The 13,903-nt window shown below is 42.2% G+C and overlaps 1 long non-coding RNA gene across 2 annotated transcripts; it reads right to left on the bottom strand.

Annotated features, from left to right (window-relative positions):
• Window positions 1–2,200: 2,200 nt before the first annotated feature.
• LOC310706722 lies at window positions 2,201–10,621 on the bottom strand. Of its 2 annotated transcripts, none has more exons than XR_014526114.1 (3): window positions 10,541–10,621; window positions 6,487–6,533; window positions 2,201–2,241 (listed from the first exon to the last, which is right to left on the bottom strand). It is a non-coding gene; the product is annotated as an uncharacterized lncRNA (long non-coding RNA). The 2 variants fall into 2 exon arrangements; XR_014526115.1 differs by lacking the exon at window positions 2,201–2,241 and adding an exon at window positions 5,738–6,152.
• Window positions 10,622–13,903: the final 3,282 nt, after the last annotated feature.

Below are 13,903 nucleotides of genomic sequence, written 5' to 3'. Positions count from 1 at the left end.
AACAAAAAGCTGTTTCTCAGTGTTATAAGGAAAGGCCATTCTTAATGGTTTCATTTTTCATACAGTAACACACCCAAACCAAAACAGTCTTAAAAACAATAAAATAATCACAAGTGTTCTCCAGCCTACCAATTAAAATGGGTCCAGACTGAATAATCAACCAAACTCTTAGTTGATTAGTCTATCAAACCAATTAAAGCTTGCAGCCCATGACTTCCAGTCAACTCTTTTCATGAGCAGCATATAGTGGTCCTGAATGAAGATATACAAGTGGATCTCCATCTTTTACAGAATGGCACAGCCAGCCAGTTCACTCACAGCCTGGTATGGGTGCAGACCTCACTTGGTGGATCAAGGAACTAATTTTAAATCATTTGAACCTTGAAAACTGGCTATACATTTCTGTCTCCACGCACTTCTGTTTCTATAAATAACTGACTGGTAAGACAATTCTCTCTTTCAGAAAGTCATAACAATTTCTTCTCATCTCCATCCTTTAAAAAGTCCTTTTAGAGTACATGATGTTTTGACAATGTTTATTTAATCATTGTCAGCTGCTGGAAGATGTTGTTCTGCAAGCTGTCCAGAGATGGAACATACTGTCACAGTTAATATAAACGGGTGAATATTTCAACATTTGATGGAGCTTTAGAGAATATGCAATCTGATGCTGAACTTTGAAACTTTCTTTAACTATTTTTTATTCTGGCACTTGGAGAAAGAAGGAAAGATTTAATGGCCTCCTCTAGTAATCATTTGTATGAGAGGTAATCATAATACAGAATGTTTGCAATTTTAAAAAGGAGGTTAGGCATGTGATGGACAAGTTAGGAGTAGAGAGGCTCCCAAAATTCTCCTCAACCAGATGCCTCACTGGATTTTGGAACTCTACTCTTGTTCCTGAAGGGGAATGGATGCATTCAGAATGTTTATTTTTCAAAATTTCTACAGAGTTCCAGAGCTGACAATCTATCCTCTATACTACGCTGGTCCCTTAAGGATGATAATGGTATGGTTTGCATGGCACTTTAGAGTGCTGAAATCTCTTCACGTACATTATCCCAGGAACCTTTACAATCACAATGGTGGGGTGGTGGAGTGAGAATGGGAAATATGCCCATGATCACCCTGGTCATGAATTTAGGGTGGCGAGGAATCATGAACTGGTTTCTCTTCCTGTTTCACAGCTCAGTCTCCATAAGCAGCTGGAAGTAAGCCCCACTGAACTCAATGGGATTTACTTACAATACATGCCCACAGGTAATAAAGTTCACGCAATGAGAAAGTTCAGTGGGGCTTACACCCAGCTAAGTGGGAAATAGGATTGCGATTGGAGACTGTGCTTGTAGCCACCATGCTACAGTAGTTCCACAGCACTACTGGTAACCGGGACCACTGTGAGGGAGCTACCCAGGCCAAAGTGCTGCTTGAATGCACTTGAACTCTCTTGAATTACTTTGTACTCTGTCAGGCTTGAGGAATTCTCTCCCTCCCCCCGACGGCACCAAGAAGCAAGGATGAAACATGAAAGTTCTTACTATGGTTTATTCAGACATAACGGTAAAAGACAAATAAATATGGTCGTTCCTCAATGGTGGCATTGCTCACACTGAGCTCCTCCCCCTTCCCTCTCTAGCAACAACACCTGCTTCTATGGCGTCTGTCCGTGGACAATTGTCTCTGTGGTCTTTGTTCTTGTCCCCTTAATGAACACCACGTTTTTTGAGGGGGGCTGGTTATGCTGTCCAGTGACATGTCAGCTAGCTGATTTGCCTCCCCTCCTCCTTACACTGCAAACTCTGCTGTTTGCCTGTCTGAGTTGTTATCTTCCTCAAAGCCCTGCTGCAATTCGAGACTGCATTTCTCCTCTCTGGAAGCTACAGGAGAAGCAGGGAGAGACCTCCACCATTCCTCCTCCTCTGTCAGTACAATCCCTGACATACTCCAAGGGCTGGGTTTTGTACGATTTTGCAAATGGATTAAAAAGAAAAACCTAAATCCTTTAGAACTTCAGCTTTACTCTTTTAAGAATCATGTACAAGCTTGAAAAAAATACTTCTTGAGTGTGTCCCAATATGACATTTGACCATGTGATTGTGAACACAAATAAGCTCTAAAGAAAAAGGAATCATACAGGCAAAAAAGGAAAACAGCAAACATTACTGAGTTAAGCATACAATGAAGTCAAGAGCTCATCTAACAGTTTAATGTCTTCTGCCTCCTCTGCCAGCATTCTTGTTACTATGACAGAATGATATATGACCGTTAACAGCTTAAATCCTTAGAGCGATACCTAAAAAGTTTTTTCCCCTGTATATTTGGATTTTTTTGGGGGGAGGCTCCTGCCCCCAAAAATAATACTTATCAGGGCCAGCAGATTCCCAGCAGTGATGTAATGGACTGCAGCTGAAAGCAAAAATGTATTTGTTTGCTTGTTTAAAGTATTTATGTGCTACCCTATGGCTTATAAAACTGCCAGGACAGCTCATAAAAAACCATAAAAAGAATATCAAGTACTATAACAATGGACAGAATCTTGTACAATGGGTAAACAACATCACCCGGCTTCAGTGTCATACTGGGAAGCCTGGGGCAAACAAGGTCTTTGGCTAACCCTGGAGAGACACCAGGTTTAACTCCAACAGATCTGTCTCTTTTGGGAACATAACAATTTTGTTCATTCACGTTCCACATTAGAAATGGTAGGTCCGAGTGTGTGCATTATAGATATGTTTATTACCAGAAACAACAGCACAAGAGGTCTGGAGGGTGGCAACACAAGAATGGGCCTTCCCTGCAATGGCTCCCCATCTGTGGAATGCTCTCCCCAGGAAAGTTTGCCTGGCGCCTTCATTATACACCTTTAGGCAAAAATGTCCCCTTTTAACCCTTTGGTTAATTTGATTGGCATCCTATGCCCTTTTAAAATGTGGGGGGTTTTGCGGGGTGTGGGTATTGGATTGTTGCTGCTTTTATTTTGGTTATGTCTTTTGTGCTTTCATATTTTGATTTTAATCTGTGAACCGCTCTGAGACCTCTGGGTATAGGGCGGTATATAAATTCAAAAAAGAAGGAAGGAAAGAAAAAAAGAAAGAAAGAAAGAAAGAAAGAAAGAAAGAAAGAAAGAAAGAAAGAAAGAAAACAAGAACAGGAGTGCTCGGAGTCTTTCTCTTCATCGTAGCCTCCCTTACTCTGTAATTTGTGACCTGGCATCATTATGCAATGTCCTAATATCTACCAATGGCAGGTAGCATTTCTGCTTAATGTCAGGGTCAGAGTTCACAGGCCTAGTCATATGAAGTTCTCTCTTTTCTTGCCTAGATGGTGCATACATTCCTCAGACATCGGCTTGGCTTTATGACACAAGGGCTTTCTGTCCAATGCCACGAGATCCCAGGTTGTACATTAGTCACATGTTCTCTTTCTACATGGCTCTGCTGACGACTCAAAGGAACACCAGAAGCTGTCTCAAATCGAATCAGTCCACTGGTTTATCTAGATCAGTACTGTCTTCATTAAGTGGCAGTGGCTCTTCAGACAAGGATATCTCCCAGTCCTACCTGGATATAATGGGAACTGTACCTGGGATTGCTTGTATGCAAAGCACACAATCTACAGCCATTCCCACGTGAATACACTTGGTCCCCAGGAAGTGATAGTGAGTGAGGAACTGGAGTGCCTAAAGGAAAGGATCTGCCAAAGGCTCTACAGTGGTACCTCGGGTTAAGAACTTAATTCGTTCTGGAGGTCTGTTCTTAACCTGAAACAGTTCTTAACCCGAGGTATCACTTTAGCTAATGGGCCCTCCCGCTGCTGCTGCACCGCTGCCGGGCGATTTCTGTTCTCATCCTGAAGCAAAGTTCTTAACCCGAGGTACTATTTCTGGGTTAGCGGAGTCTGTAATCTGAAGCGTCTGTATTGCTATTAACATCAGAAAAGAGAGGAGATTAAAGAGTCCTTTGCCTGCATCTCTGCTTGGGTAGAAGTGAGTTAGTGGGCGCAGGCAATGTTCCTGAGATCTTTCAGGAGGAAGGGCAGGATGTAAATTCAAGAAATAAATAATCAGCATTTGCCCAGTGCAAAATGTGTCCCTTTTTAAAAGGAGTTGCCAGCCAAGGATATAAAGCATAGGAAAAGGACCTTCCCTCTCAGGTCTATTTTTTATATATATATATATAATATATATATGAGTTACAGAATCTCTCAAATGTGTTAATCGCCAATGGATACCAGCAAAACAGGGTTACGAAGCTAATCCAAAAAGAAACACCCCCCAAAAACCAAGACACAGAAGAAAACAATGGCATGGCCCTCCTTCCTTATATCAAGGGCACTACAGATAAAATTAGCAAAATCCTCCATAAACACAATATCAAAACAGCCTTTTGCACCAACCAAAAAATAGCCAATATCCTCAGAAACCCCAAAGATAAAATCCAGTTGGAAAACCAAGGGGTCTATGAAATACCCTGCAAAGTCTGCCCAGCCACGTACATTGGACAAACAAACAGACGAATAAATGCACGTATCGCAGAACACAAGAATGCCGTCAAAAAAAAGAAGAAAAAACTTCCTCTCTTTTCCAACACATGAAAGAAACAGGACACGAAATTAATTTTGCAGATTCCAAATTGCTCTTTAACATGGAACATCACCACAAGAGAATAATCATGGAAGCCATCGAGATAGAGAAACACCCTCACAACATGAACAAGCGTGACGACACGTCCCGCCTGCCAGACATCTGGAAATTAGCCCTCCCCACAAAAACCGACACCAGAACCAGAGGCACACAGAACGCCATCACCAATCAACCACACCAGACCCAAACCCAGACCCTCTCCACAGATAAATTACAGACACCATCCAGTAGCCAAACCATAGTGGCACCTCCGGATGCTGCACCCCCCTGCAATCCCTACACAGATCTGGCTGGCACAGGGCACAAAACCACAGCTCGCCCCTATACACGAAGCCAAGCCAGAGCACAACTAAGTGCAGTACAGCCATCTTCTCAGAAAAACTCTTCACAAGCTCAAGAGGTCAAGACACGAAAGCTTTAGCAACTAATCCACACTTAATGACCCACCTAAGTGGTACTCAGAATATCACTCTAGAAATCACTCAAGATATCCCTCAAGTAATTAAGGAACAAAAGAAGAAAAGGCACACTAACCTGGGAACTTCCTCTCTGCCCAGAACGTTGGAGGCTATACACCACACCCCCTCAACAGTATTTATAGGAACTCAAACACTGAGATCCTGCTCTGTTCCAGTAACAAGAAGCCGAAAGCACCAGCCTGAAGATGACGAGTGAGACCTCGTTGAAACGTCGCCTAGACACCCCAACTCTTACACGGGAAGACACCCGAGGACACCAAAACCTGCATTCCTGTACCCGTGAAAATCTACGAAAACATATATATATATATATATATAATTTGCATTAGGGTTCTGATTGAACCATTAAATTGTTCTAATGGCTGATTGAGTCATTAGATTAATTAGTTCAAGAACTTACGATAAATTAAAAAGACTTCCCAATTAATTGGGCATTTAAGGGGGGGGGGCATCTATCCAAGTACTTACAACAACCACAGAGGAAAGCTGCCACGTCACAGATTTATTAATTTATTTAGTATTTACCTTCTTCCTTTTCTCACAAGCTTCCTATCCTGAGACCCCAGGGTGGTTAACAATATTCATAAAATGCAACATTAAAAGAACTCCTCCTGGCTCAAAGAGTAGAGGGTGATGCCTGCTGAGCTATCTGAACATCTTTTTAAAGTATATTTTCTTTCTTCGGAATTGTTTTTTGTATGTGTGCATTTCTGTGCATATAATTTAAAGCATGCTTCCTTTCTTCATAGCCATTATTTTTATTCAGAGGTATATTTCATCAATCAACGGATTGTTTTATATGATCTGAAAATTTATTTAAGGAGTGGTAGCCCCATGTTTGCAGGTAGTGCTTGGGTGAAATCAGTTTATACCGTAACAACAGGCTAAAACGGAGGCTGTTACACATCAGTGTGTTGTAAAATATGCACATTTTACTGCTCTAATTTGGTCTAATTGGCTGGTAGTTTCTCTTTGTTCGGTGTTTTTGCATGGCTTTTCAGTAGTCGGAAATATCTGATTCCTCACTATTACTGGGAACGCAAACGGAAGAATTATGACATACAAGAAAGTAAATGGAAGTGGATAATTGCAAGCCAAAGTGGATGTTTTGATCCGCTTGTAGGGAAAACAGGTGGCAGGAATTTCATTGCCAACATGTTGGTTGCATAAATTCCAGCCTCTTAAAATAATACCTATAAAAACGGGCTATTTAAAGATCAATTGAATGTTGATAAAAGGCATCTTCTGAAGAGCGCGGTGGAAAATGTGTATAATTTTCAAAATAATCTGGGGAAGATGTTGAAGGTTTACAAAATGGGAGAGGCTGGTAACATTGCCAACTCTTCCCTTAAGCATCTAACTTACCAGTCTGGTGGTATGGCGTGCAGTGTGCCAGAAACTTCCCAAGCCAGCTAATAAATTAAGCAGAACACGATGCATTGTCAATGCCATCTGCTGCAGGTCTCAGCACTGACACAGAGCAGCAACTTCTGCCCCAAACGGATCAGGCCCTCCTCCAAATGGTGGTATTGGCCACTCTGAACCCAGGCTTGTGGCTTACCTCTCTCCAGACTAACCATGTGCTGAAAGCAAGGTCTATCCTATGGTTTCTGGTTTGTCTAGGAGGGCTAAACAATGAGCTCTAGTCTAGGCAACATGTTAAGTCAAACCATAGCCATCTGTCATGGATGCTTTAGTTGAGATTCCTGCAGAGCAAGGGGCTGAACCACATGACATTTGGAGATACCTTCCAACTCTACAGTGTTATGATTCTATGCCTTAGCTCAGTGCAGCAGCAAATTGACTGGGGAAGAGTGACGTGGCCAGAATTTCCTGAAGCCTGCACATTTGTGCATTTGCACTATGCCATGGTTTGGCTTGACATGACATGCAAATCAGGCTACTGTCTGTTATTTGGATTTCAGAATTGCAACAACCATGACAACTAAATCAGAGAAACCAGCAAACTCACAGAACACTTTCGGCAGAAAAGATGCCCTCTACATTTCACTGATTGCAAGTATCTACTAGATATATGTTTCCCGAAGTGTCTCTTTCTCACAGACACAAGAACAATGTCCTCAAAGAATCATGTTTCATAGAATCATAGTGTTGGTAGGGACCCTGAGGGTCATCTAGTCGAATCCCCTGCAATGCAGGAATCACAGGGTTATACTTCCACGCAGCAGCTCTCAAATTTCACTGGCTTTCTGGGAGAGCTATCCATTGGTAGCCAGTTCAGAAGACTTTGCAAAATCAACCAGTGTGTCTATTTTATCTGCTTTCTACCAGCTTTCATATCTTTGAAGGTTATTGTGTGGGAGCTGAACTGAAACACTCGCCAACCCTCTGCGGTTGGCATCATTGAGAATCTGGTTGCTGTATGACATGCATGATAAACCCACGATAAACAGCTACCTTTAAAAGGAGAACTGGAAAGAAATGATTTTATTAAACAGACCATCAGCTGCACATCTCACAATGTGATACAACATTACTGAATGAAAGAATGTTGGGTGCCACAGCTGATACACGGGGGGGGGGGGGGACACAACACAATTTAAAAACCACAACCAGCCATCTGGCCCTCTCCTCCAAAGAGCAAACAAACAATGTGTTTCAAAACATTTCAGTTCTGTTAGCCATATCCTTTATGACTTGGAAACATTTCCTATTGTGTCTTCAGGGATATTATTTATGAATTCCCAAAGTTTGAGAATTCATATGGAAAGGTGGACTGAAGCTGAGCAGGACAGGAAGCCTAAGTTCCCTAGCCCTCCTCTCATAGAATCATAGAGTTGGAAGAGACCACAAGGGCTATCGAGTCCAACCCCCTGCCAAGCAGGAAACACCATCAGAGCACTCCTGACATATGGTTGTCAAGCCTCTGCTTAAAGACCTCCAAAGAAGGAGACTCCACCACACTCCTTGGCAGCAAATTCCACTGTCGAACAGCTCTTACTGTCAGGAAGTTCTTCCTAATGTTTAGGTGGAATCTTTTTTTTTTTGTAGTTTGGATCCATTGCTCCGTGTCCGCTTCTCTGGAGCAGCAGAAAACAACCTTTCTCCCTCCTCTATGTGACATCCTTTTACAGTGGTGCCCCGCAAGATGAATGCCTCGCAAGACGGAAAACTCGCTAGACGAAAGAGTTTTCCGTTTTGGAGGTGTTTCGCAAAACGAATCTCCTATGGGCTTGCTTCGCAAGACGACAATGTCTTGCGAGTTCCTGCTGGTTTTTCCCCCTCCCCCCCTTTTCTAAGCCGCTAAGCCACTTATCAGCTGATCCGATCAGCAGATAAGCCGCTAAAAGCAGCTAAAAGCCACAAATAGCGCTAATAGCGCTAAGCCGCTTATCAGCTGATCCGATCAGCAGATAAGCTCCTAAAAGCCTCTAAAAGCCGCTAATAGCGCTAATCCGCTAATCCTTCAATGGGCTTGCTTCGCAAGACGAAAAAAACCGCTAGACGAAGAGAATCACAGAACGGATTCTTTTCGTCTTGCGAGGCACCACTGTATACATTTGAACATGGCTATCATATCACCCCTTAACCTCCTCTTCTCCAGGCTAAACATGCCCAGCTCCCTTAGCTGTTCCTCATAAGGCATCGCTTCCAGGCCTTTGACCATTTTGGTTGTCCTCCTCTGGACACGTTCCAGTTTGTCAGTGTCCTTCTTGAACTGTGGTGCCCAGAACTGGACACAGTACTCCAGGTGAGGTCTGACCAGAGCAGAATACAGTGGCACTATTACTTCCCTTGATCTAGATACTATACTCCTATTGATGCAGCCCAGAATTGCATTGGCTTTTTTAGCTGCCGCGTCACACTGTTGGCTCATGTCAAGTTTGTGGTCAACCAAGATTCCTAGATCCTTTTCACATGTACTGCTCTCAAGCCAGGCGTCCCCCATCTTGTATTTGTGCCTCTCATTTTTTTTGCCCAAGTGCAATACTTTACATTTCTCCCTGTTAAAATTCATCTTGTTTGTTTTTGCCCAGTTCTCTAATCTGTCAAGGTCGTTTTGAAGTGTGATCCTGTCCTCTGGGGTGTTAGCCACCCCTCCCAGTTTGGTGTCATCTGCAAATTTGATCAGGATGCCCTTGAGTCCATCATCCAAGTCGTTGATAAAGTTGTTGAATAAGACCGGGCCCAAGACAGAACCCTGTGGCACCCCACTAGTCACTCTTCTCCAGGATGAAGAGGAACCATTGATGAGCACCCTTTGGGTTCGGTCAGTCAGCCAGTTACAAATCCACTGAGTGGTAGCATAGTCAAGACCGCATTTTACCAGCTTCTTTACAAGAATATCATGGGGCACCTTGTCAAATGCCTTGCTGAAATCAAGGTAGGCTACATCCACTGCATTTCCTTCATCTACCAGGCTTGTAATTCTGTCAAAAAACGAGATCAGGTTAGTCTGACATGACTTATTTTTCAGAAATCCATGCTGACTATTGGTGATCACAGCATTCCTTTCTAGGTGCTCACAGACTGTTTGCTTAATGGTCTGCTCCAGAATCTTCCCTGGTATTGATGTCAGACTGACTGGGCGGTAATTATTTGGGTCCTCGCTTTTCCCCTTTTTGAAAATAGGGACAACATTTGTCCTCCTCCAGTCTGCCGGGACTTCGCCTGTTCTCCAGGAACTCTCAAAGATGACTGCCAGTGGTTCTGAGATCACATCTGCCAGTTCTTTTAATACTCTTGGATGCAGTTCATCTGGCCCTGGAGACTTGAATACATCTAAACTAGCCAAGTATTCTTGTACTATCTCCTTAGTTATTCTGGGCTGTGTTTCCTCTGCTGAATCATTTGCTCCAAATTCTTCAGGTCGGGCATTGTTTTCTTTATCGGAGAAGACTGAGGCAAAGAAGGCATTGAGGAGTTCAGCCCTTTCTGTGTCCCCTGTTTGCATTTCACCATCTTCTCCTCTGAGTGACCCCACTGTTTCTTTGTTCTGCCTTTTGCTACGAACATACCCATAAAAGCCTTTTTTGTTGCTTTTAACCTCTCTAGCAAGCCTGAGTTCATTCTGTGCTTTAGCTTTTCTGACTTTGTGTCTACACGTGCTGGCTATTTGTTTGAATTCCTCTTTGGTCGTTTCCCCCCTTTTCCATTTTTTGTACACATCCTTTTTTAATCTTAACTCAGTTAAAAGTTCTTTAGATAGCCACCCTGGCTTCTTTAGGCACCTTCCATGTTTCCATCTCATTGGTATTGCCTGACGTTGTGCTTTTACTATCTCCCTCTTAACAAACTCCCAGCCATCATGAACTCCCTTTCCTTTTAGTATTACTGTCCATGGGATCTCACCCAGCACTTCCCTAAGTTTTTCTCAGCTGACTTCACCCCATCTTTCTTTCTTTCGATCCCTGCTCTCAGCCCCTTGGCGAGACATTTCCTCTGTCTCCCGGCTTACCTTCATCCTTACTTCAGACTTCTGCATCCTTCCTGTCCTCCCTTCAGTCGAGCTCAGCTCTAGCCTGCTCCAGTGGCTGTGCTTGGAGAAAGTACTGCCTTTGTGACATCACTAGCCAATGCACCAATCCCCACATCTCAGAATTCTTGTCCATTGGTGGGGAGCGGTGTAATGCCTGCAGATGATGTCACAAAGGCATTACTTTCTCCCTAAGATGGGGAAACCTTTCATGTCAGTTGCCCGTGTAGTTGCTAGGATAAAAAGGCATTTCGAAGCAATCTTCTAGGGGCCACATGCCAGTGGCTGGTGGAGTCAGGGGCAGAAGTAGGAAATGCACATTTTACCTGTATGAAGTAGGCTAGTTTCTTCACACACTCACAAGCCGATCTCTATCCTCCATCATCCAAACAAGAAGCATTATCAGAGATCAAGAGCAAACCTCTGGATCTATAGGTTCAGTACCCTAATGGCTGATGCTTTTAACCTGACACTTATGTGCCCTATTTCCCCTCAAATACAAAAATAAATCTCTTGCAGATGAGGCACTCATTAAATTCTGGGCATTCTTAAAATTGCCACCAGATCTCTCAGCATTCATTTGAAAGCCCAGCTTAGTTACTGAGAAAAGCAGAAGCCAAAACATTTAACTAGATTGTGTTAAATCCACTTCAGTTTTGCCATCTGAAGCACGTGGGTGATTTCCTCCAACTGTCATTGATTTTTTTTAAATTAAAAAAAATAGAATTAGTCATTGTATTCTTCCTGACTATGAAAGGAAATATTTATAAAATGCTCCCTTTTAAGGATTTCATCAGCATGATAGCATCAAGAAGCTGAGAGAAACTTCATTTTTTTTCTTTTCAGAAAAGCTACCAACAGCTTTCTTAAAGGAAAAAAAATGAAGCAAATTTGGAAGGTTATTGCTGAAATAAAATAGCAGTGGAATTCCAAGGTTATTTATTTTACTTTATTACATTTATATCCAACCTTTATTCTATCATGGAACCCAAGGTGACATTGTGGTCACCCATCCAGGAATGACCAGATTCAGGGCTGTTTAGCAGGGTGATAACCTTATGTGTCTTAGCTAACTCATACCCTGAGTTAGCCAAGATAATTTCAATAAAACTAGGCATCATTTTTGAGGGGAGTTCTGCTGAATTTTAGGCTGTCACCACATTTTACTTAAAGCAAAATTTCTAGAGAGTTTGGGGGTTGCTTCTTAGGCAAAACCTCTGACAAATTTTAGTGGAAGCAGAAAGTTCTGCAGTACACTCCTTTAGTATTAACCAAACAAATATACCAAATTGAAGGGGAAAAATTGTGTGCAAGTTTATCACCCAACCTTTCCCCTCCACTCTCTCCCCCTACCTCTGGGATACCATATTGTCTTACACTGAACGTAACAAAACAAAAAAACTTTATAATCTGTACAAAAAGAAAGAGATGTTGTACGTTCTTTTGTATTTCATGAACATCTTTAATAATAATGAAATATAAAAAAGAGCTATTTCTTGAAGTAAAGTTACTGCGATGTTGTGACTGATACAATTACATATATTCTAATACTTCGCTGGTCCACAAGGCTCTGATACATGGGGGTAAATTGATTAAATATATTTAAAGGCTTTAGGTATTGCATTGGGCTGCTTCCCCACAGGCAATACATTACATTACATTACAGTACACTAATTCATTTGAAATTGATATGCAAATTATAATCCTCCCCACATTCAGATCACAGGAGGCAGAGGAAGGAAAGTCAAGAAGTGTCAATCTCAGATAGAAATGTATAGGAAAAAGTGGCTATGATGAGAATAAAAGCACAAATAACTTTAAATAGGCGAGAAGTCACTCTGGACAGAGGAAATGCAAGTATGATGTGAACTAGAGATACATTGCCTTAGGGCAATTGGTTCTGACCCTCCTAGTATCCCTACTTTCCAGGGCTCTCCCTGATTTAGAGAAGCCGGCCCAGTTTCTGATTTGATCCCGGAATGTCCTGCTTTTCCTTAGGATGTTCCTATTTTCATTGGATAAATGTTGGCGGGTACAAGAACCTTCATTGAACTAAAGAGCTGGACAGCAGGGGCAAAGCAACTGCTTATATACATTTCTGAAGGCCTGGGCCACTCTCACTCCCAATGAGATTGGCTGACTAAACTTCCAAGCTGAGAATCATGACTCAGAGTTTAAGGGCCAGTGGCAGAGGCCCAAATCCTGAAATGTTCTGTGATTGGATATCATGTATCGAATCAGAACATAGGGGCTCAGAATCCTCAGTCCAGATTCAAGCTCAGGCAAACACAGACCACTGAATACATAACAAATAGCATGGGTTATTGGCCTTTGTCTGTGGTCCAAGTTTAACCTGACAGACAGCTGGAAGCATCAGTTTCCTTAAGTCTCAAGTAAGCATCAGAAACTTCCACTGGAGAGATGAGTAGGATGATGATTCACAGTTTCTAATGAAATGTTGACTTCATTCACACCATGCATAGGCGTCTTGTGCCTCCTTTCTGGAGATGGGGTGATTAATATAGGGGAGCAGCAATATAATAACAGCAGCAGTACATCAAGCGAAAAGGTTGGCATTAGTGAGAATCTCCCCAGCACCTTGGTAAACAGAAAGGTCTTGACTAAATATCACACAGGATACAGATGATACAAGCAGCATCAGGCAAGGGCCTACAATAGACTTCCATAGGACTGGTTTCCCATAGATGTGGATTTTCCATTGGTGCCATCAATGTACATGGATCCAGTTAGAGTATAATGCACACTTGAGAGTAAAGTGTAAGGGGACCCAACCCTAAGGAGGATGCAATCTTTATTGCAGCATTAGAAAAGACAAGAAAATATTAAGGTGGGTGGAAGAAAGAGGCAATAGATGCTAGAAAGTCCTTACAACTCAGGGGCAGATTCTCCTGCTCAGCGTTTGTGTATTGCTAAACGTGGCTGCTGTTTTGCCAATGCAATCCCTGTCTGGATAATTTAAAAGATCTAAACTGATGAATTATTGTGATATTAAATGCAGGTTAAGCAAATTGTATCGCTTAATGATCCTTGACACTATGTTGATCAAACTGCCTGTCAAACTGATAGGAAGATTTCTATCAAATGGCTGATTTCAGGAGATATTTATTATATGTCTCCATGTGACAGCTGGGATCAGATGAGGCAAGATGATTTTACAGCTCCCAGATATGGAACACTTGGCCTAGAATGCTGATGCACCATAAAGCCCCAAACTACTTACCTCACCAACCCAAATTAGAACAAAAGTGATGGTAGAAATAAAGGAACTTGAAAGCCGTTTTATTTATGATTTTGTTTTAGTCATGTGAAATTAATAAAAACATT

This window comes from Podarcis liolepis (assembly GCF_965112155.1).
Source record: "Podarcis liolepis genome assembly, chromosome: 5".
Lineage (NCBI taxonomy): Eukaryota > Metazoa > Chordata > Lepidosauria > Squamata > Lacertidae > Podarcis > Podarcis liolepis.
The sequence above is the reverse complement of the archived record's forward strand: the minus strand, read 5'-3'. Positions and strand labels throughout refer to the sequence as shown.